The 22,994-nt window shown below is 35.3% G+C and overlaps 1 long non-coding RNA gene across 5 annotated transcripts in view; it reads left to right on the forward strand.

Moving 5' to 3' along the window:
* The first annotated feature begins 2,879 nt into the window (after positions 1-2,879).
* LOC143648118 (uncharacterized) overlaps positions 2,880-22,994 on the forward strand; it is a 167,367-nt gene continuing 147,252 nt past the window's right edge. For 3 of the 5 annotated variants that reach the window (XR_013158378.1, XR_013158379.1, XR_013158380.1), the window contains exons 1-2: positions 2,933-3,251; positions 5,679-5,743. This is a non-coding gene — a long non-coding RNA (uncharacterized LOC143648118). Of the gene's footprint in view, positions 3,252-5,678; positions 5,744-22,994 lie in introns of all 5 variants that reach the window. The other 2 variants (XR_013158377.1, XR_013158376.1) reach the window with 2 other exon arrangements.

Here is a 22,994-nt window from a genome sequence, read left to right on the forward strand (position 1 = left end):
AGACAATAGGACTTAACACAGATCTTTTCTGGATAACTCCCATCTCCAATCCTGGTTTGTCCTGACATGGCTAACTGGTTCCATGTTTGGTTCAATCCTCATGTGTGCAATTGCTACTGCTGCTGGGGTCCCTGTTTCTGAAAACTCAGAACTTTTCAGACCATCAATTTCTGGCTAGTTTGTACCCAAGATTTCAGTTCTCAACTTATCTCTTTTCTGTTGGATTTTAATCTAAGCTACAAGAAGAAGCCAAGCTGCATTTCCATATTTAGTTTGAAGATTTCCTCAACTAGATACCCTAGCTGGTTGCTTTCAAATTCTCCCTTCCATCTAGCACCAGGACTCAATTTTTCCAAATTCTCTGCAAGTTTAAAACAAGGATTGCCTTTCTTCCAGTTTGCAATGATGCATTGCTCATTTCTAAGCCCTCATCTGAAGTATCTTTAATGTCCATATTTCTATCAACAGTCTCTTAAAAGCATTCTAGGCCTTCTTTGTCAAGCTCCTCAGAACTCTTCTAGATTTTTCCCCTTATCCATTTCAAAAGCCTTTCCAACAAGTTTGGTTTTTGCAAATCACAGCATCCCACTTCTCTGGTACCAAAATATGTTTAAATCTGTTTTGGTTTGTTCAAGCTGCTGGAATGCAATATTCCAGAAATGGATTGGGTTTAATAAAGAGGATTAATTAAGTCACAAGTTTATTCTGTGCTGGTTTGAAATAATATATGTACCCTAGAAAAGCCATGTTTTAATCCTAATCCTATTTTGTAAAGGCAGCCACTTCTTCTAATCCCTATTCAGTATTATGTGTTTGGAATGTAATGAGATCATCTCCCTGGAGATGTGATTTAATGAAGAGTGGTTGTTAGAGTGGATTAGGTAGAGGCATGTCTCCACCCATTTGGGTGAGTTTTGATTAGTTTCTGAAGTCCTACAGAAGAGGAAACATTTTAGAGAGTGGGAGATTCAGAGAGAGCAGAGCAGAACGACATAGCCATGAGAAGCAGAGTCCACCAGCCAGCAACCTTTGGAGATGAAGATAGAAAATGTCTTCATGAAACAGGAAGCCAGGAGAAGAAGCTAGCAGATGATGCCTTGTTTGCCATTTGCCCTTCCAGATGAGAGAGGAACGAGCACCGTGTTCAACATGTGCCTTTCTAGATAAGAGAGAAACTCTGACAGTGTTCACCATGTACCTTCTCACTTGAGAGAGAAACCGTGAATTTCATCAGCCTTCTTGAACCAAGGTATCTTTCCCTGGATGCCTTAGACTGTACATTTCTATAGACTTGTTTTAATTGGGACATTTTCTCGGCCTTGGAACTGTAAACTAGCATCTGATTAAGTTCCCCTTTTTAAAAGCCATTCCGTTTATGGTGTATTGTATTCTGGAAGCTAGCAAACTGGAAGTTCTAAGATCATAAAAATGTTGCAACTAAGGCATCCAAGAAAGATATTTAAAAAATTTTTTTTTATTTTTAAATTAAAAATATATGACAAGAAAGAAACATTCTTAATACATGATCACTCTGTTCTACATTTATAATCAGTAATTCACAGTATCATCACATAGTTGCACATTCATCATCATGATCATTTCTTAGAACATATTGTATCAATTCAGAAAAAAATAAAAAGACAACAGAAAAAGAAATAAAACAAAAACAGAAAAAAATTATATATACCATACCCCTTCCCCCCTTTCATTGATCACTAGCATTTCAAACTAAATTTATTTTAACATTTGTTCCCACTAATATTTATTTTTATTCTATATGGTCTACTCATCTACTGACAAAGTAAATAAAGGAGCATCAGACAAGGTTTTCACAGTCACACAGTCACATTGTGAAAGCTGTATCATTATGCAATCATCATCAAGAAACATGGCTACTGGAACACAGCTCTACATTTTCAGGCAGTTCCCTCCTGCCTCTCCATTACATCTGAAATAACAAGGTGATATCTACTTAATGCATACGAATAACCTCCAGGATAACCATCTGACTCTGTTTGGAATCTCTCAGCCATTGACACTCTGTCTCATTTCACTCTTCCGCCTTTTGGTGGAGAAGGTTTTCTCAATCCCTTGATGCTGAGTCTCATCTCATTCTAGGATTTCTGTCCCACATTGCCAGGAAGGTCCACACCCCTGGGAGTCAAGTCCCATGTAGACAGGGGGAGGGTGGTGAGTTTTCTTGTTGCATTGGCTGGAGAGAGGGGCCACATCTGAGTAGCAGAAGAGGTTGTCTTGGGGGTGACTGTTAGGCCTAATTTTAGGTAGGCTTGACCTATCATGGGGTTAAGTTTCATATGAACAAACCCCAAGACTGGTGGCTCAACCTATAGCTTTGGTTATCCCCACTGCTTGGGAGAATATCAAGAATTCACCTTAGGGAGGTTGAATTTTCCCTGGTTGTCACCATTTCCTGAAGGGGACTTTGCAAATACTCAGGAAAGATATTTTGATTCCAAAGAATGGCCAAATGGCATCTGAGATTTCTTGTGAGCTGAGAAGGCCTATGGCTGGCACCTGAGGTTCTTGCTCTGGTTTGTTTCTTTGTTTCTGATTCTAGTGGCTTCCTCTCTGAGCATCTGTGGGCCCTCACTTAGCTACTCTGTATCAGCTTTATCCAGGTTCTGGCTTGCTTAGCATCTCATGGAAAGGTGCAGGGCGAACCTTGCTGGGTTGTGGTTTCTAACATCTCTCCAAGCATCTCTGTTGGCACTCTAAGCATCTCTGTTGACATTCCATGCATCTCCAAGTATTTGTGTCTGAGTTTTTACTCAAATATTTTCCTGTGCCGGCTCTTTTAAGTACTCTAGTAAATTAAGACCCAGCTTAAATAGGTGTATCCAAACCTCCATGGAAATAATCTAATCAAAAGGTCACACCCACAATTGAGTAGACCACATCACCATGGAAACAACCGAATCAAAATATTCTACCCAAACAGTAGGTCTGCCCCCACACAGTAAGATTAGAATTAATAGAAAATGGCTTTTCTGGGGTACAGAACAGATTATAACCAGCCCAGGGGGAGACTAGTGACAACAATGACTTGGACCAAGTGATAGTAGTAGGTGTGGTGAAGTGATCAGATTGTGGATATATTTCTCACTGCTTGTGAGAATATCAGAAAATCCCCAGATGGGGAAGTTGAATATCTCCTCCTTTCTCGTCAGCCCCCCAAGGGGACTATGCAAATATTTGTTTATTCTCTGCTCAGAAGAGAGGAATTCTTGACAGTGAGTATTAACAACTCTTTAAGGAGAGAAATGAGGCAGTAGCTATATTGGGGAGGTGGAGCAAGAATTTTTTTTCTTCTTCTAAGAGATAGGAAATAACAGCGTGATTATATGATGATGAAAATGATCCAGTGAAGAGGAATGAGTACATTATTCTTATATTCCATGATCAGCTCATATATACTGTTAACTTTTTTGCTCCTTCTTTAATTTGCCACACTTGCCTGGCAGTACCTTGAACTTGATGAAATCCAGCACTTCTACTACTAGGTGCTTTCTCTTTCTGTTACACCCTGTACTGTAGTGAGCATAAACTGTCACAGCAGGGAGAAGATTTTCCCTTTACTCTGTGGAGCTCTGGCCTTAGACTTTAACAATAAAAAAGTCAGCAAAAAGTGGACTCTGAGGCTATACATGGGAGAAAGTGGCTTAGTCTCAAGATGATGGGATTGAGAACTGACTTTTTTTCTAAAGGACTTTAAATCCCAGAAAGCAGATTCATTTGGGTTTGTCAGTTTATTTAGTGGGGAGTTCTCTGAATATTTTCCCTAGGTGAGATGTTTGTCTGTTTGAGCATTTTCCACAGTGATGGGGTATAGAGGTATTGAGGCCATAGGAAGTTATTTGGAATTATAAAATGTGTTGGCTCTGTTTCTCAGTCTCTTCCTGCATGCTTTTCACGTTTCTGAGTCCAGACCTTCCTGGGTTTCTTCTGTGCTGAGTGGCTCCCCTTCTCTTTACTTTTAATGAAGTTTCTTATAATCTCCTCCTCCCCTCCTTAGATTTCTTTTTTGCCACTATGAAGCTAAACATAATATTCCTTCTTTACTATCTACTTTAAATCAGTTCTGGGAAGAAGAGGAGAGAAATGCCTGTGTTATCCTGAGTGAGCTGGATGTTTGAATTATTTCTTATATCCTGAAATAAGGTTTCCTATGATATAAGTACTGAATGTTAATATTTCCAAGTCTGTCAACTGTAAAAGTTTACAATGAAAGATTCATGAGATATGCTGTTAATGTAGCTTTAGAAATCGTCACACCAGTAAAATGACTTGCTGGCAGCAATACTTTTGAAAGCACATAGGACTTTTCCCCCTTTGGATATATAATGATTCTAAATTACTTTGGAAATTGGGACTTAATTTTGGCTTTGAAGTAATTTTTTTAAAAAATTCAGGTGAAAAAAGAATAGTAACATTTAAAATTTCTCATTTAAAACTGTAAAAACAGTTCATGTGCATTTTACACAGAAATCTGAATATGTTTACTTTTTAAAAAATTGAGGTGATAGGAAAAATGAAAAAGGATCATGGGTGTATTTTGTTGAAGTAAAAGGTCTTTGTATTTGAAGAAAAAACCCAGAACATCTGTATCTTCTAATTCTGTTAAGTATAAGAATTTGAAGTCTGCTCTTTTGCACCTCTTTTGTCCTTTAAATATACTATTACTAAATATTGTATGGTTTTTTGATTAGTTTGTTGGATTGGCAGTAATTTTTCACTTTTAGTGATGCCATAAAATTCTCCTTCAGTAATCATTGATATATAAAATTAAAAGATATTCAAAGGTGTTTTTGTTTAATAGTTGCAAAATTAATCTGAAAAATTATAAACATTTTGTGAATTAAGATTTAAGATTATTTTAAAATGTAGAATGTGAACTTTTTAAAGATGAAACTTGTTTGATTGAAAATGTACATTAAGTGCATTAAATAAGAAAATTTTGTATGAGCTTTTTACTCTGTCTAAACAATTTATTATGCATTTAAAAATGTTCTCCTATATAATAGTCATACATACTTTCAAGTATTAGACTACTATTTGAATGGAGGACAGTAAGTACACTAATCAGGTCATAGGATGCTTTCGTGGGTTTAGTATTTTAAAAGTATGCTACCAGAGAAAAGAAGGATAGTTTGAATTGTCTCAAAAGACATCTTCACACTATATTGTAAACTGTGTTATGTTAGTTATCTGCATTTTTGTAACTCTAGGATTTTGATAACATTTCACTTGCTGATTTTAGTTACACATTACATATTTAAGTGTTCTGCCAGAAGCACATACAATTGAAATGTTCTCTTTTGGTTTCCAGGATTATTTTGTGTTGCCTATAATCAAGAACTTTCAGTTGTATGGCTTTTTTTTTAAAGTTGCAACAAAATGTATACATAACAGGGCAGGCCACAGTGGCTCGGTGGCAGGGTTCTCACCTGCCATGCCAGAGACCTGGGTTCAATTCCCAGTGCCTGCCCATGCAAAAAAATATATATATGTATAACAAAATTTGCCATTTTAAGAATTATTAAGTGTAGAGTTCATTATCATTAATTATATTCACTAGTTGCATGGCTTCTATGACATTTAATGTATTGAAAGCAATTGCATAAGTGTTTAACTTTTTTATGTTAACATTTTTCTTTTAGGTTATCTGCAATGGTGAGATGAAGTAACTTAAGATGAGCAAATTAAAAGTGATACCATAGAAAAGGTACTGTGTATATGTATAAATTACAGAATGTATAACAATATGTGTAAATTATAGAAATGATACATGAAATGATTATTTGAAAGTCGTTAGGTAAAAATATTATTTGTGCTTAAATAATAGTGTATTTGTATTGTATTAATATTTTTTTAATGTTTAACTTTTCAGTTAAAGCAGGAATCATCAAACTGTGACCCAGTGACCAAATCTAACCCAGTTTCTATTTTAGTGTGGCCCATGAGTTAAGAATGATTTTTACATTTTTAAATGCTTGCAAAAACCAAAAGAATAATGTTTTTTACACATGAAGATTATACGAAATTCAAATTTCAGGATATATCAGGTTTTATTATGTATAAGAAAATCAAAATAAAAGAAAGATAAAGCCATATTTATCCATTTACATGTTCTCTGTCTGCTTTTGCACTACAGCAGCTGAGTTGAATAGTTGTGACAGATTGTATGGTCTACAGTGCCTAAAATATGTATTGTGTGGCCCTTTGCAGAAAAATTTTCCTGATCCCTGAGTTAACGCACCTTATATAATCTCTGTTAAAGCTTGTAAGTGCTAAAAATATGTCTTAAAATTGGTATTACTTTGGGCCCTTTCACTTAAAATGGCAGACAGATTTTATTGATTTCATTTTGGAATTTTGCTAGGTATATAAGCTTGAACAAATTGCTTAACCTTGTTAATCCTCAGTTCTGTCATCTGTAAAAGAAGTTTAATGATAATGCTGTGCTGACAAAGTTGCAAAGATTTACTGGCCAACCCAGTAAATCATAACTTATTAATCAAAAAATGAAAGTTTCTGCTTTTAGTAATATTTCATTTTTGCTTATATATATGCAACTCTGCATTTATAGATGTGCTTCAAATCTGTTTTATAATGAGATATATACACACGGTTTATTTAGATAAGATTTTTTTTTAATTGTTAGATGTTTCAATTTGCTAAATCAGCCAGAATGATGGATTGGCTTTTACAAAGGTGATTTATTAGGTTACAGATTTACAGTTCTAAGTATGTGAAGATATCCAAATTAGGGCAGCAATATGAGGATACCTTCACTCAAAAGCCGATGGCATCAGGGTTTCTTTGTCACATGGGAAGGCACATGGTAATCTCTGCTGGCCTTTCTCTCCTGGCTGTTTTTCAGAATGGCTCTCTTAGTTCCTACAGGTCTTTCTGGCCTGTACTGGGATAATTTCCCTTTCTAAGCATCTGTGGGTCCTCTTTTAGCTTCTCTGGGGCAAACTCTGGATTTCATCTTTTTAGCAGTTTGTTTCTTCAAAGGTCAGCCCTGAGCTCTCTATCTGTTTTTTGACTTCTATTCTATTCATATAGGATTCCAGTAAAAGGATCAACACCCACCTTGAATTGGGTGGGTCACATCTCTATGGAAACCGTCTAATCAAAAGGTTCCCCCTACCATAGGTCTGCACCCACAAGATTGGATTAGAAGAACATGGCTTTTCTAGGGTATATAACAGTTTCACACAAGCAAATTAGGTTTCCCATTTTTTATGTATACATTATGTATGTAATGCATATAATACATTGTAACAAATTTTGCATGTCCAAATACAAATATTGTTCAAACTGATTTTATTGTCCAAGCACTTGTGTTATTTCTTTATGAAAGGAAATAGGCATTGTTTTGGGTTATAAAAGACTACTACCCTTATTTTTCAGTTTAAGTCAAATAAGTAATGCTTTTGTTCTTATCGATCAAAGTTTCTAGGTAATTTTTTATAAGAATATAAAGTCTCTTACAGTTTGAAAACTTCTGGTTCCTAAGATCAGTTTTAATTTTTTCCTCCTGAAGTAGAGTTCTTTGGAAATTTGTTGTATGTTTTTGTTGTTTTAGACTGACTAAATTGTGAGCACTGCAGATAACCTTCTAGAGGAAATTATAATTTCTAGTAGTATTTACGACATGCTTCTGTGAAGAAAGGTGAATACAATAAAGTGTACTTAGATAAGAAAGGGTCAAAATCTTTCTTTTCCCTTTCTGTCATCTGGCAATCATTACTGATTGTGTTTGAGAACTCATGAAAATGTCTTTGAGGGTTCTGAGGAGGGAAAAAAGTAATGCTTCTAGATATTGTCTAAAAGTTTTTTTTCCCTGTAATCAGACTTGATCAGTGCACAACATTTATTGTGTACTTTGCATGTCTTCAGAGGCTTCTGTAGATGCACTTTCTGAGTTATTTCTTGTTTGTCCTTCCTAGGTTTATTTCACAGCCATGAAGTATATTAAATGCCTTTTATGTACATAGCTTGATACTAAATATGTGAGAATAGAAAAGAAGCTTAAATATAACAGTACAATGCTTTGCAGAAAATGAGTGTTCAGTGTGTTTTAAAAAATTTTAACAAGACCTAATCTGTTTTTTTTAATGTTTTTATTGAGAAATCTTCACACACATACATTCCATACATGGTGTACAATCAGTGGTTCAAAACATCATCATGTAATTGTGTATTTATCACCATGATAATTTTTTAGAACATTTGCATCACTCCAGAAAAATAAATAAAAAGAAAAAAAAGAGAAAGCTCATATATACGGTTACTTGTTAGCTAGCTGCTGGAATGTGGTATACTAGAAATAGAACAGCTTTATAAAGTGGAATTTAATAAGTTGCTAGTTTATAGTTCTAAGGCTGTGAAATTGTCCAGATTAAAACAAGTCTATAGAAATGTCCAATCGAAGGCATCCAGGGAAAGATACCTTGGTTCAAAAAGGCTGATGATGTTTAGTGTTTCTCTTTCAGCTGGAAGGGCATATAGCGAACAGGTAGCATCTGCTAGCTTTCTTTCTGGCCATCTTACTTCATGAAGCTCCGTGGGAGGTGTTTTCCTTCTTCATCTCCAAAGGTTGCTGGCTCGTGGACTCTGTCATTTTCTTGTCCTTCTGTCATGGTTCTGTGGCTCTCTCCTCATTCTCAAAAGGAACTCTCCAAAATGTCTACTCTTTTGTAGGATTAACTTCAATTCTCCAGGTTCACACATTAATGTTAATTCATCTTAGTGGGACAATACATATTTGTCCTTTTGTTTCTGGCTAATTTCACTCAGGATAATGTCCTCAAGGTTCATCCACATTGTTACATACTTCATGACTTTATTTTCTTATAGCTGTGTAATATTCCATAGTATGTAAATACCGCAGCTTGTTTAGCCACTCATCTGTTGATGGACATTTGGGCTGTTTCCATCTTGGCAGTTGTAAATAATTCTGCTCTGAGCATTGGTGTGCAGTTGTCCTTTTGTTTTGTTGCCCTCACATCCTCTTAATAGGATGTATTAATGGTATTGCTGGATCATATGGCAATTCTATACTTAGCTTCCTCAGGAACCACCAAACTGCCTTCAAGAGTGGTTGGACCATGTTACATTTCCCATCAACAGTTGGACCAAATCCTCTTTCTCCATATCCTCTCCAGCATTTGTCATTTTCTGTTTTGTTTTGTTTTTGATAATGATCATTCTAATGGGTTTGAGATGATATTTCATTGTGGTTTTGATTTTTATTTCCCTATTTGCCAGTGAAGTTGAGCATCTTTTCATGTACCTTTTAGCCATTGGTATTTCCTCTACTAAGAAGTTTATGTCTTTTGCATATTTTTTATTGTGTTATTCATCTTTGTTTTTCAGTTGAATAATCTCTTTATGTATTCTGGATACTAAATCCTTATCTAATATGTAGTTTCCAAATATTGTTTCCCATTGAGTAGCTGCCTTTTTTACTCTCTTTACAAAGTTCTTTGATGCATAGAAGTGTTTGAGTTCCCATGTGTGTTTCTTTTTTTCAGTGCTGATGCTTTGGGTTAAGGTCTAAAAAAACCACCTTCTATTACAAGATTTATAAGATATTTCTCTACAGTTTCTTCTACAAGTTTTTTGTCTTAGCTATAATGTTCAGGTGTTTGATCCATTTTGAGTTTGAGGGTATGTAATATGGATCCTGTTTCTTCTTTTGCCTATGGATATCTGGTTCTCCAAGCACCATTTATTGAAAAGGCTGCTCTGTCCCAGGTGGGTTGGTTTGACTGCCTTATCAAAGTTCATTTGTCTGTAGATGAGAAGGGTCTATATCTGAAGACTATTTGATTCCTTGGTCAGTGAATCTATCTGTATTCCAGTATCATGCTTTTATTATTTTTTTACTTTCTTTTTTTTCATGTTTTATTCAGTTTATACCCATAGCCAGCACATTTTTTTAAATTATGAATAATGAAGAAGCATACAAACATTCTTGATATGCAAACATTCATGACATGGTTACAATCAGTGGCTCACAGTATAATCACATGATTGTGTATTCATCACCATGATCATTTTTTTTTAACATTTGCATCCCTCCAGCAAAAGAAAGAAAAATGAAAAAACTCATACATGCCATACCTCTTACCACTCCCTGTTATTGACCATTAGTATTTCAATCTACTCAATTTATTTTAATGTTTGTTCTCTGTATTATTTATTTCTTATCTGTATATTTTACTCATCTGTCCATACCATAGATAAAAGGATTATCAGACACAAGGTTTTCACAATCAGTCACATTGCGAAAGCTATAGCATTATATAATCATTTCAAGAAACATGGCTACTGGAACACAGCTCTCCAGTTTTAGGCACTTCCCTCTATCCACTTTAATACACCACAAACTAAAAAGGTGATATCTATATAATGTGTAAGAATAACCTCCAGGATAACCTCTTGGCTCTGTTTGAAATCTCTTGGCCACTGACACTTTATTTTGTCTCATTTTTCTCTTCCCCCTTATGGTTGAGAAGGTTTTCTCAATCCCTTGATGCTGAGTTCCAACTCATTCTAAAGGATTTCTGTGCCCCATTGCCAGGAAGGTTTACTACCTTGGGAATCATGTCCCATGTAGAAAGGAGGAGGGCAGTGAGTTCGCTTGCCATGTTGGCTGGGAGAAAGGAACAGGCTACATCTGAGCAACAAAAGAGGTTCTTTGTGGGGGGCATGTCTCTTAGGCCTAATTTTAAGTAGGCTTACCCTGTCTTTTGCAGGGATAAATTTCATAGGGACAGACCCCAAGATTGAGGTTGATTTGGTTGTCCCCACTTCTTGAGAGAACATCAGGAATTCTCCAAATGGAGGAGTTTAATTTTTCCCCTTTTCTCCCCATATCCCCAAGGGGACTTTGCTAATACTTCTTTATTCATGATTTAAATTACTCTTTGTTTTATTGGGGCTTCACACTAACCTGGACAAACCTACAAGAAATCATGCCCTATTCAAGGTTCCATGTGCTTATGGTGTTCAATTAAACTGTCCATATAAGTTAAATTAGGAAATGCACTAGTCAAAATATAAATTTTGTACCAAATAAACATTTCTTGCTTTAGTCTCATGCAGAAGTTTTAAGATATGAATGACTATCTATTTTCAGCACCTGGCAATATTGACATTCCTTTGTTCTTCCTTATACAAAAACATTTTTTAATTTGTACATTTAGTCACTATTATTGTACACTAGCCATTCCTAGATTGCACCATCTCAGTCTTTATTGTCTATCTTTCCCTCTGGTTTCTTATGTGCCCCCAACCCTCCTCCTCCCTCTATCATTCTCACTTTCAACTTCATTTAGTGTACTTACATTATTCTGCTACAATCAGGTAGTATTGTGCTATCCATTTCTGAATTTTTACAGTCAGTCCTGTTGCACAATCTGCATCTCTTCACCTCCAGTTACCCAATATCTATCCTATTTCTATCTCCTGATGACCTTTGTTCTTAAGTGAAATTCTCCAAGTTCATTCATTAATGTTAATTCATATCAATGAGCTAACATTAATGTTAGTTCATATCAGTATTTGTCCTTTAGTTTCTGGCTAATTTCACTCAACATAACATCCTCAAGTTCCATTCACATTGTTACATACTTCATGACCTTTTTCTCTCTTACAGTTGCATAGTATTCCATTGTATGTATATTTCACAACTTGTTTAGCCACTGATCTGTTGATGGACATTTGGACTGTTTCCATCTCTTGGCAATTATAAATAATGGTGCTATAAACATTGGTGTGCTGATGTCCGTTTGTGTCCTTGCCCTCATGTCTTCTTAATAGATACCTACCAATGGTATTGCTGTATCTTATGGCACTTCTATACTTAAGTTTCCTGAGGAACCACCAAACTGCCTTCCACAGTGGTTGTAACATTTTACATTCCCACCAACAGTGGATAAGTATGCCTCTTTCTTCACATCCTCTCTAGTACTTGCAATTTTCTGTTTTATTGATAATGGCCATTCCTGTGGGTGTGAGATGATATCTCATTGTGGTTTTGATTTGCATTTCCCTAGTAGCCAGGGAAGTTGAGCATCTTTTCATGTGCCTTTTAGCCATTTGTATTTCTTCTTCTGAGAAGTATCTGTTCATGCCTCTTGCCCATTTTTTAATTGGGTTTTTTGTCTTTTTGTTATTGAGTTAAACAGTCTCTTTATATATTCTGGATAATAGACCCTTACCTGATAAGTCATTTCCAAATATTGTCTCCCATTATGTAGGCTGTCTTTTTACTTTCTTGGCAAGTTCTGTGTTGCACAAAAGTGTTTGATTTTGAGGAGTTCCCATTGATCTATTTCTTTCTTCAATGCTCGTGCTTTGGGTGTAAGATCTAGGAAACAACCTCCTATTACAAATTTTTAAAGATATTTCCCTACATTTTGTTCTAAAAGTTGTATGGTCTTAGTCTAATGTTTAAGTCTTTGATCCATTTTCAGTTAATTTGTGTGTGGGCTATGGATCCTCTTTCATTCTTTTGCATATGGATATCCACTTCTGCAAGCACCATTTGTTGAACAGACTGTTCTGTCGTAGGTGAGTTGGCTTGACTGCCTTATCAAATATCAATTGTCCATAGATGAGAGGGTATATATCTGAACACTCTACTCAATTCTGTTGGTGAGTATAATGATCTTTCTGCCATTGCCATGATGTAGCTGCATAATAGGCCTTAAAGTTATGTAGCGTGAGACCTCTGACTTTGTTTTTCTTTTTCAAGATACTTTTAGCTATTTGGGGCACACTGCCCTTCTGAATATTGGTTATTGGTTTTTGTATATCTGCAAAGTAAATTTCAGGGATTTTAATTGGTATTACAATGAATCTATAAATCAATTTAGGTAGAATTGATATATTAACTGTATGTAGTCTTCCAGTCCATGAACATAGCATGCCCTTCCATTTATTTAGGTAATTTGCTAATTTCCTTTTAGCAAATTCTTGTAGTTTTCTTCGTATAGGTCTTTTGTATCCTTAGTTAAATTTATTCCTAAATATTTTATACTTTTGGTTGCAGTTGTAAATGGAATTTTTTTCTTGATTTACCCCTCAGATTGCTCATTACTGGTATATAGAAACTCCACAGATTTTTGAGTGTTGATCTTGTAACCTGTGAATTTGCTGTATTCATTTATTAAGCTCTAATAATTTTGCTAAAACTTCCAACACAGTGTTGAATAACAGTGGTGAGAGTGGACATCTTGTCTTGTTCCTGATCTTAGTGTGAAAGCTTTCAGTCTTTCCCCGTTGAGGATGATGTTAGCTATGGGTTTTTTATATATTCCCTTTATCATGTTGAGGTTTCCTTCTATTCCTATCCTTTGAAGTGTTTTCAGGAAGAAATAATGTTGAATTTTGTCAAATGCCTTTTCTGCATCAGTTGAAATGATCATGTGGTTTTTCTGCTTTGATTTGTTGATATGATGCATTCCATTAATTGATTTTCTTATGTTGAACCATCCTAGCATAACTAGGATGAATCCCACTTGATCATGGTGTATTATTCTTTTAATGTGCTGCTGGATTCGGTTTGCAAGAATTTTGTTGAGGAATTTTGCATCTTTGTTCATTAGAGAGATTGGTCTGTAATTTTCTTTTCTTGTAGTATCTTTGTCTAGCTTTGGTATGTGGGTGATGTTGGCTTCATAGAATGAGTTAGGTAGCCTTCCCTCCTCTTAAAAATTTTTTAAAGATTTTGAGCAGGATTGTTAGTAATTCTTTCTTGAATGCTTGGTAGAATTCACATAAGAAGCCATCTGGTCCTGGATTTTTCTTTTTTGGGAGCTTCTTAATGACTGATGCAGTTTCTTCACTTGTGATTGGTTTGTTGAGGTCATCTGTTACTTCTTGAATCAATGTTGGTTGTTCAAACCTTTCTAGGAAGTTGTCCATTGCATCTACATTGTCTAGTCTATTAACATCCTCTCATTACCTCCTTTATTTCTTCGAGGTCAGTGGTTATGTCTCCTCTTCCATTTCTGATTTTATTTATTTGAATTCTCTCTCTTTTTCTTTTTGTGAGCCTTGCTAAGAGTCCGTCAATTTTATTGATTTTCTTAAAGAACCAACTTCTAGTTTTGTTGATTTTCTCAATTGTTTTCATGTTCTTAATTTCATTTATTTCTGCTCTAATCGTCTTTATATCTTTTGCTTTGCTTGCTTTGGGGTTAGTTTGTGGTTCTTTCTATAGTTCTTCCAAGTGAACAGTTAGTACCTTGGTTTTTACTCTTTCTTCTTTTTAGATAAAGGCATTTAGGGTAATAAATTTCCCTCTTAGCCCTGCTTTTGCTACATCCCATAAATTTTGATATGTTGTGCTTTCATTTTCATTTTCCTTGAGATATTTACTGATTTCTCTTTTAACTTATTCCTTGAGCCACTGGTCCTTTAACAGTGTGTCATTGAGTCTCATTATATTTGTGAATATTCTGGCCCTCTGCCTGTTACAGATGTCCAGCTTCATTCCTTTATGATCTGAGAAACTGTTTTGCATGATTCCAGTCTTTTAAATTTACTTTGACTGGCTTTGTGACCCAGCATATGATCTATTCTTGAGAATGATCCATGAATACTTGAGAAAAAGATGTATCCTGCTGTTGTGTGGTGTAGTGTTCTATAGATGTTTGCTAAGTCTAGTTCATTTTTGTATTATTCAAGTTCTCTGTTTCTTTATTGATCCTCTGTCTACCTGTTATATCCTTTTATGAGAGAGGGGAATTGAAGTTTCCAACTGTTATGGTAGATGTGTCTATTTCTCTTTTCAGTGTTTGCCTCATGCATTTTGGAACACTCTGGCTCAGTGCATATATATTCACGATTGTTATGTCTTGTTGTTGAGTTGTTCCTTTTATTAATACCTAGTGTCCTTCTTTGTCTCTTTTAATTGTTCTACATTTGAAGTCTAATTTGCCAGATCATATAGGTACTCCTGGTCTTTTCTGATTTTTGTTGCATGAACTATCTTTTCCTAACCTTTCACTTCCAACCTATATTTGTCCTTGGGTCTCAAATGCATCTCATATTTTTCCATTCTTTTCCCTGTATATTTTTTTGTGTGTCAGGAGTTCAGATGTCTAGTCCTCTAGTTCACTAATCCTTTCTCATCCTTCTTCAGATGTATCCTTGTAGATTTCTATTGTTTTTTTTTTTATGTCTTCTAGTATGTCTTTCATTCCCCTAAGTTTTGTGTTTGTCTTTTCAAACTTTTTGTTTGTTCTTCTTGGTCACCTAATGCATTCCTTATATTCTCCCTCAACTCACTGATTTGATTTTTGATGAGATTTTCCATGTCTGTATGAACATCCTGAATTCGTTGTTTCAACTCCTATATCTCATTTGGAAGTTTGATTTCTTTCTTTGACTGGGCCATATCTCTGATTTTCCTGGTATGACTTGTTACTTTTTGCTAGCATGTAAGTATTTAATTTCCTAATTAGTTCCTTCTGGGGGTTGTTTTCACTCCTTTCCTTACAGTTTTCTTGCTCGATGGCTTTGTTTTCTATCTGTTCTTTAGTATTCAGCTCAACTTATTCTTGATCTCTAGCATAAGTTCTGTTTAACTGATCAGAATTTTTCAGTTCTTGTTTTACTGTTTCTTACCCTGCTATATGGAGCCTTTTTTTTTCTCTTCTTCTTTTTTTTTCTTGAGGATGGTCTTCTCAAATATTTTAGATCCCAGTGAGGTTTTCCCCAACTGGACTGACCCACATCTCAGGAGGGAAAGTCTCCAGCTTCAGTTTTTCCAGAGGGTGAGATCCAGCAAGTTGTTAGGCTTTCCTGTGAAGCCTCTAGACTCTGTGTTTTCCTATCCTACCTAGCATGTGGCACTTGTCTGCCTAAGGCTTCCCACCAGCGTACAGTGATGTGGTACCTTTAATTTCAGCAGACTCTCTCTGCAGGAGCATGTTTGAGACAGATGTGAGGTTTTTAGGTTGGCAGTAATTACTTCAGTTTTCCAGTCCTGTGGCCTGAATTCCTTGAAGGAGGGATTCCACTTGAGTTGAACCCTGCCTTTTTCTTGGGAAAGATACCTCCTTTAGGGACTTAAGTCCTATTACCCTACTAGTTACTTTCTCTCTCAGACAAGCATAATTTTGCCCTTTCCTGGGGCAATGCTGCAGCATGAGAAGGCTTCCATTTCTATCTCATGAGCTGTTAAGGAGTATAAAAAAGGGAAAACAAACAAAAGTCTTTTCAGAGTGGGACTCCAGTGCTTTGGGTTTGTCAATCAAGAGCTTAAGTTGATTGTCGCTCTGGATATCTCCAGGCTCTATATGCCCCCCTCCTTTTTTTCATAATTAAATAAATATCTGTATATATGATACTTCAGATTTTATAAATGCCAGCTATATAGCAACTCAAAGTCCTGAAAATTCTAGCTGAGGCACAACCACCTATCAAGGCCCTTTGTAAAATTGAAGATAATAAAGTGTCAGGGAGAGAAGTTTTGTCCTTCCAACAGAGATATAATAAATGAACTTACTTCCCTGATCCTTTAAGGTTCACACTGAAAAAACTTTCTTTTAAGGGCATCCCAAGTAAGTAGTTAAATCAGTGAACCCATATTTAGAAAAATAAACCCCATAATTGAAAAAATACATCAAAGGTCCCCTTTTCTTGAGGTCCAGCCATTTTCCAGTATTTTGTGCTGTCTGACTCAAACAGCCTCTGGCCTTTTTTTTTCCCTTTCAGCCCTGCCCCTTCTCTGCAGGGCAAAAACTCATAGTTACTTTAGTGCCTATTGCAGGTTTATCTGTGCTGGGGGCGTATTTTTAGTAGTCAAAATTTGCTAATTAACTCCACAAGTGGAGCTTGGTTGAGCTGAGCCCTTGCTGCTTGTATAGTCGGTTTGTTTTCCCCTCCAGGAACCAGCTTGCCCTCCCATGGGTGTGGGGCACTGGCCTCTGTGGCTTTGGAAAATAACAGTTGTGTGTGGGGTCTCAGTTTTGTGTCCATTTACTGATGGAGCCCCAGAAGTTGTTCTGTACTGATCCTGGGTATTTACTAGGTACTCTGGAAGATGAACTAAATTCTACACCTCACTAAGCTGCCATCTTGCCCAACCTCCCCACAGACTGAACTCAGAATTCGTAATCTGATTGAGAAGAAAATATCTCAAGAAATATTATACTATGGTGATTTTACCAGTATACAGTAAAAAGTTAAAGAGTGAGGCATTAGAGTTAGAGGATAAGGTAATCAGGAGTAGGTGTTTATTGTGTAATATAGACTTGAAGAGCCAAGGCTAGCTCCAGGATTTCTTACTTTATAGAAAATATAGAGGGAAGTTGGAATATTGAGACTTGCTGAGTTTTGACAAGGACTGAACTGGATGGAGTAGACTGGCAAATTTTATAACAGTGTTAGTAGGTAGAAATTTAAAGTGCATAAGCAAGTCTTTTAAGATTTAAGAAGCTGAGATCTTTACTCCTCATCAACATGGTCATGCCCTAGATGTTATCACCAGGAAAGGTATAATTTCAAGATATGAATTCAGACTTCATTCTCCAACTGTATTCTTATTTTCCTAGCCTACATGCCTATATTATAAGAGTTCTGCCTCAGCCAGAGATCTTATTTATTGACTTTTATTTTTTCTCACTCATTTCCTCCTCCTTTCTCATCCAGTATAGAGTTCATTGTCATTATTAAACAGTTTAACAAGTACCTGAAGTGTCTTTGCTCCTTGTACTAGTTTGTTCAGCTGGCAGAATGTAATTTACCAGAAATGGAACAGTTTTTAAAGGGGAATTTAATAGAGTTCAATTTACTTGAACAATTTGAACTGAGCTCAGTTACCTTATGAATATGCTTCTCTGGAAAGTTCATTTTTCATATCTTTGAAGTTACTATTTTATACTTTGTTTACCCCCTTCAGTCCTTTGAAATCCTCCCATTTATCATCACACATTTCCAGCAAATGATCTTCCTTCATATATCATAGAGATAATAGATCTGTTATCCTCATATTTCTTTGGCTGAATTTATATACTGTCTTTTCACTTCATCCCTTTCTGTGTTTATCTGCTGGTATTTACTGTAACAGAGGATGTGTCCATTTCTCATCAAAAACCAATGCTGTCACCTGTCTTCTAGATTTTACTCCCTCCTCCTTTCTGAGGTTCTTTTAATTATTATTTATTCTCTGACCTGAACTTTAACCCTTCCATTCCTTACCATTTAAATGTTGTTTGGACTCTCCAATGTTTAGTCTCAGGTCTTCTGTTACTGCTCACTTTTTTATCTGATTTTCTTAAAAGCCAAGAATTTCAAGGTAGTTTACAAATACAATCTATGTATTTCACATTCTCCAACCACTCCTGTTTAGTTTCTGCCTAATCTACACTTACATTTATTTTTAAGGCCACTTATAAACTTAAAAATAGTTTTGTTGAAGCATAATCAACATACAACATACTTGTGGTATTTAGTGCATACGATTTGATGTTTGGACCTATGTATATATGTGAAACTGTCAGTTCAGTCAAAGTAATGAACATATCCAGCACACCCAGGTGTTTGCTGATGTCCCTTTGTAGTCCTTCCTCCTACTCCCAGGCCCCACTCTCCATCCCCGGCAACCACTGAACTCCTTTCTGTGCTACAGATTAGTTTCCTTTTTCAGAATTTTACAGAAATGAAACCATATACTCTCTGATTTCTTTTCTGGGGGTGGGGGACAGGTTTAGCTTTTTCTATTCAGTGAAATTATTTTGAGATTCATTTATGTTGAAGTGTGTGTATTAATCATATATGTATATTTTTATTGTTGAGTAGTATTTCATTATATACATATACCACTATTTGGTTCTCCAGTTAATATTTGGATATTTGGGCTGTTTCCAGTTTTTGGCTATCTCACATGAAGTCACTGTGAGAAATTGTATATACATTTTTTGTTGGCCATATGCTTTCTTTTCTGGCTAAGTACCTAGGTATGAAATGGCTGAATCATGTGGTAGATAATATGTTTACCTTTTTAGGAAACTGCCAGCAACCTGTTTCCCAAAGTGGTTGTGTCATTTATGCTCCCTCAAGCGGTACATTATGAGGATTCTAGTTCCTCTACATCCTTAGTAATATTTGGTATGGTTATTCTTTTTACATTTTAGTCATTCTCATAGGGATGTAGTGGTATCTTGTGATTTCAGTATGCATGTCTTGATAGTTAATAGTGTTGAGCAGGTTTTCATTTATTTATTTTGCCTCTAGCATATCTTAATTGGTGAAGTTATTTTTTTTAATTATGATGTTTGTTTTCTTATTATTGAGTTTTGAAAGTTCTTTATGTATTGATTCAAGTCTTATATCAGCTCTTTGAATTGTAAACATTTTCTCCCGTTATCTTTTCATCTTCTTAATAGTGTCTTTCAAACAACATTTTTTAACTTAGATGTTGTCTATTTTGTTAATTGGTTCCCTTATGAATTATACCTTTAGGGTTGTATCTAAGAAATATTTGCTGGACCCAACCTTAACACAGTCTTCTCCTATGCTTTATTTTAGAAGTTTTGTCATTTTAGAGTTTACATTTCATTTTATGAACCATTTTAAGTTAATTTTTGTATTTGTATAAGGTATGGATTAGTTTGCTCTCTCTCTTTCTCTCATATGGATGTTCAGGTTTTCCACCACCAGTTGTTGAAAAGATGATAATTTCTTTACTGAATTGTCTTTGTACCCTTATTAAAAGTCATGTATGTGTAAGTCTCTTGTTGGATTTCTTTTGTTCTATTGATCTACTTGTCTATCTTTGTCCCAATACTACCCTCCCTTGGTAACTATAGCTTATAAATCTTGAAATCAGGTAGTGCTGCTCTCCCAACTTAGTTCTTCCTTTTCAAAATGTGGGCTATTTGAGATTGTTTGCATTTTGAAATGAATTTAGGAGAAGTTTGACAAGTTCTACAAAACAGCCTGCTCAGATTTCGCTTAGGATTGTCTTGACTTTCTAGATCAGTTTGGGGAGAACTAACCTATTAGCAATCTTGAGTCTCCTTACCCTTGAAGACAGTATGTCTTTTCTTTATTTAGGTCTTTAATTTCTTTCAGGAGTGCTTTGTAATTTTCCGTATGGTCATCTTTCACATTGTGTGCCAGATTTATCCCCGTTTCGTATTTTTTGATGCTCTTGTCAGTGACCAGCTTTTGGTTTCAATGATTTTTCTTTGTTTTTTTTTCTCTTCTCTATTTCTTTTTTAATGCTATTTTATTCATATATATCATATATTCACATACCATATAATCATCCAAAGTGTATAATCAGTGGTTCACAGTGTCATCATATAGCTGTACATTCATCACTGCAATTGAGTTTTGACATTTTTGTTACTCCAAAAAAAAAATTAAATTAAAAATGAAAGTTAATAAAAGAACACCCAAAATATCCCACCCCCTCCAACTTCCCAATTATTTATTTATTTTTTGTTGTTAATTTTTTACTCATCTGTCCATGCACTGGATAAAGGAAGTGTCACTCACAAGGTTTTCACAATCACATGGTCATACCTTAAAGGCTCTGTAGTTATTGAATCATCTTCAAGAATCAAGGCTATTGGATTACAGTTCAACAGTATCAGGTATTTTCCTCTAGCTCCTTCAATATACCAAAACTGAAAAGGGATATCTATAGCTGCTATTTCTTTGATTTCGGCTTTGCTCTTTATTGTTTCCTGATTACTTGGTACTTTGAGTTTCTGTTAGTCTTTGTTTTATTTCTTAAATCAGAATCTGAGGTAATTGATTTGAGACATTTATTCTTTTATAATATGAGCATTTAGTACTATAAATTTATCCCTAAGTACTGCTTTTGTGACATCCCACTAATTCAATATGTTGTATTTTTAATGTAATTCAGTTCAAAATACCATCTAATTTTCCTTTTGAGTTCTTTGACCCATGGGTTCATTTACAAGTATGTTATTTAGTTTCCACATATTTCAGGTAGGGGGTATTGGTTTTATTTAATTTTGTTGTGCTTAGAAAACACTCTGCATGACCTGAATCTCCAAAATTTATTTAGCCATTTTTATTAGAGAGAATATAATTTATCTTGGTAAATGTTCCATGCAACCTTGAGAATGTTGTGTCTTTTGTTGTTGGGTAGGGTGATCTGTAAATTTCAATTAGGTTAAGTTGGTTGATAGTATTATTCAAATATTCTATACTCTTATTCTCTTCTGAGTACTTGTTCTATCAGTTATCAAGAGAAGGGTATTGAAATCTCCAATTGTAATTGTGAATTTGCTTATTTTCTCTATGGTTCTGTCAGTTTTGCTTCATGTATTTTGAAGCTTTTATTAGAATATATTTTTAGTATTACTATGTACTCTTCAGGATTTAATTATAATGAAATGACTTTTATTCCTGGTGGCATTTTTTTTCTTTGAAATCTTTTTTATCTGATATTTATGTAGCCACTCTAGTTTTGTATTGAGATAAGAATTGGCACAAGATATTTTTTCCTATTGTTTTACTTTTAGCCTATTCCTGCCTTTATATTTGAAGGGTGTTTTTTTGTAGGCAACATGTATTGGGCCTGCTTTTTTATATAGTCAGTCAAACTTTGCCTTTTGAGTCAGAGTTTCAGACCATTTACATTTTCCTAATTCCATTTTATTTCCTTTGTTGGTTTCTTAGCACCACATAAACTATAATTCTTTGTTTTTGTTATTTTAGTGGTTTCTGTAGGGTGTGTGGTGTAGATCCTTTAACTTATTACAGCCTATGGTTAAGTGATCTATCACTTCCCAACATAGTATAAAAACCTCCTGACCTTTGTGCTTTTTTGTCATATACTTTTATATGTGATCTGAACTCAGCATTACTTTGTTATTCTTTTTGTTTAAACAAATAGTTCATTTTAAAAATCATTGTGGTAACATATATAAAACATAAAATTTCCCATTTTTACCACTTTCAAGTAATGGAATCAAGTGGTATTAATTACATTCACAGGGCTGTTAATATCACCACCATTCATAACCAAAATTTTTCCCAAATCATCCCAGAAAGAACCTCTGTACTCATTAAGGATTAACTCCCCATTCAGTTATCTTTTTGTTTGTTTTAAAGAAAATTGGTAGGTTTACAGAAAAAGCATACCCAAAATACAGAGTTCCCATATTACCACCTGTTCTAGTTTGCTAGCTGCCAGAATGCGATATATACCAGAAACAGAACACCTTTAAAAGGGGGAATTTATTAAGTTGCAAGTATACAGTTCTGAGGCTGTGAAAATGTCCCAATTTTAAAGCAAGTCTATAATAATCTCCAAATTAAGGCACCAACAAGTGGTTACCTTCACTGAAGAAAGGCTGATGAAGTTTTTCTCTTAACTGGAAAGGCACATGGCAGACATGATGACATCTGCTAGCTTTCTCTCCAGGCTTCTTGTTTCATGAAGCTTCTCCAGGGGTGTTTTCCTTCTTCATCTACGAAGGTCTCTGACTGCGTGGGCTCTTGTGTATCTCATGGCTCTTGAGCTTTCTCCAAAATGCTTCCTCTTTTAAAGGATTCCAGTAAACTAATCAAGAACTACCTGGAATGGGCAGAGTTGCAACTGTCTGGAAGCTATCGAATCAAAAGTTGCCACCACAGTTGGGTGGGTCACATCTCTGTGGGAACAATCAAAAAGCTCCCAGACAGCAATAATAGTAAATGAGGATTAAAGGACATGACTTTTCTGGGGTCCACCGCAGATTCAGCCCAGCACACCACCCTATTATTAGCCTTGTATTACTGTGGTACAGGTAGTACATTTCATGAAAGAACATTTTTAGGCTAACATGTGTAGCCTAAAATTTCCTCTGTAAACCACATTGAAATATATAATTCAGTCCTATTAATTATGCTCACCATTGTGCTACCATCACCATCACCTGTTACCAAAATTTGTTCTATCATCCCAAATAAAAAGTGTA

This window comes from Tamandua tetradactyla, chromosome 10, assembly GCF_023851605.1.
Source record: "Tamandua tetradactyla isolate mTamTet1 chromosome 10, mTamTet1.pri, whole genome shotgun sequence".
NCBI lineage: Eukaryota > Metazoa > Chordata > Mammalia > Pilosa > Myrmecophagidae > Tamandua > Tamandua tetradactyla.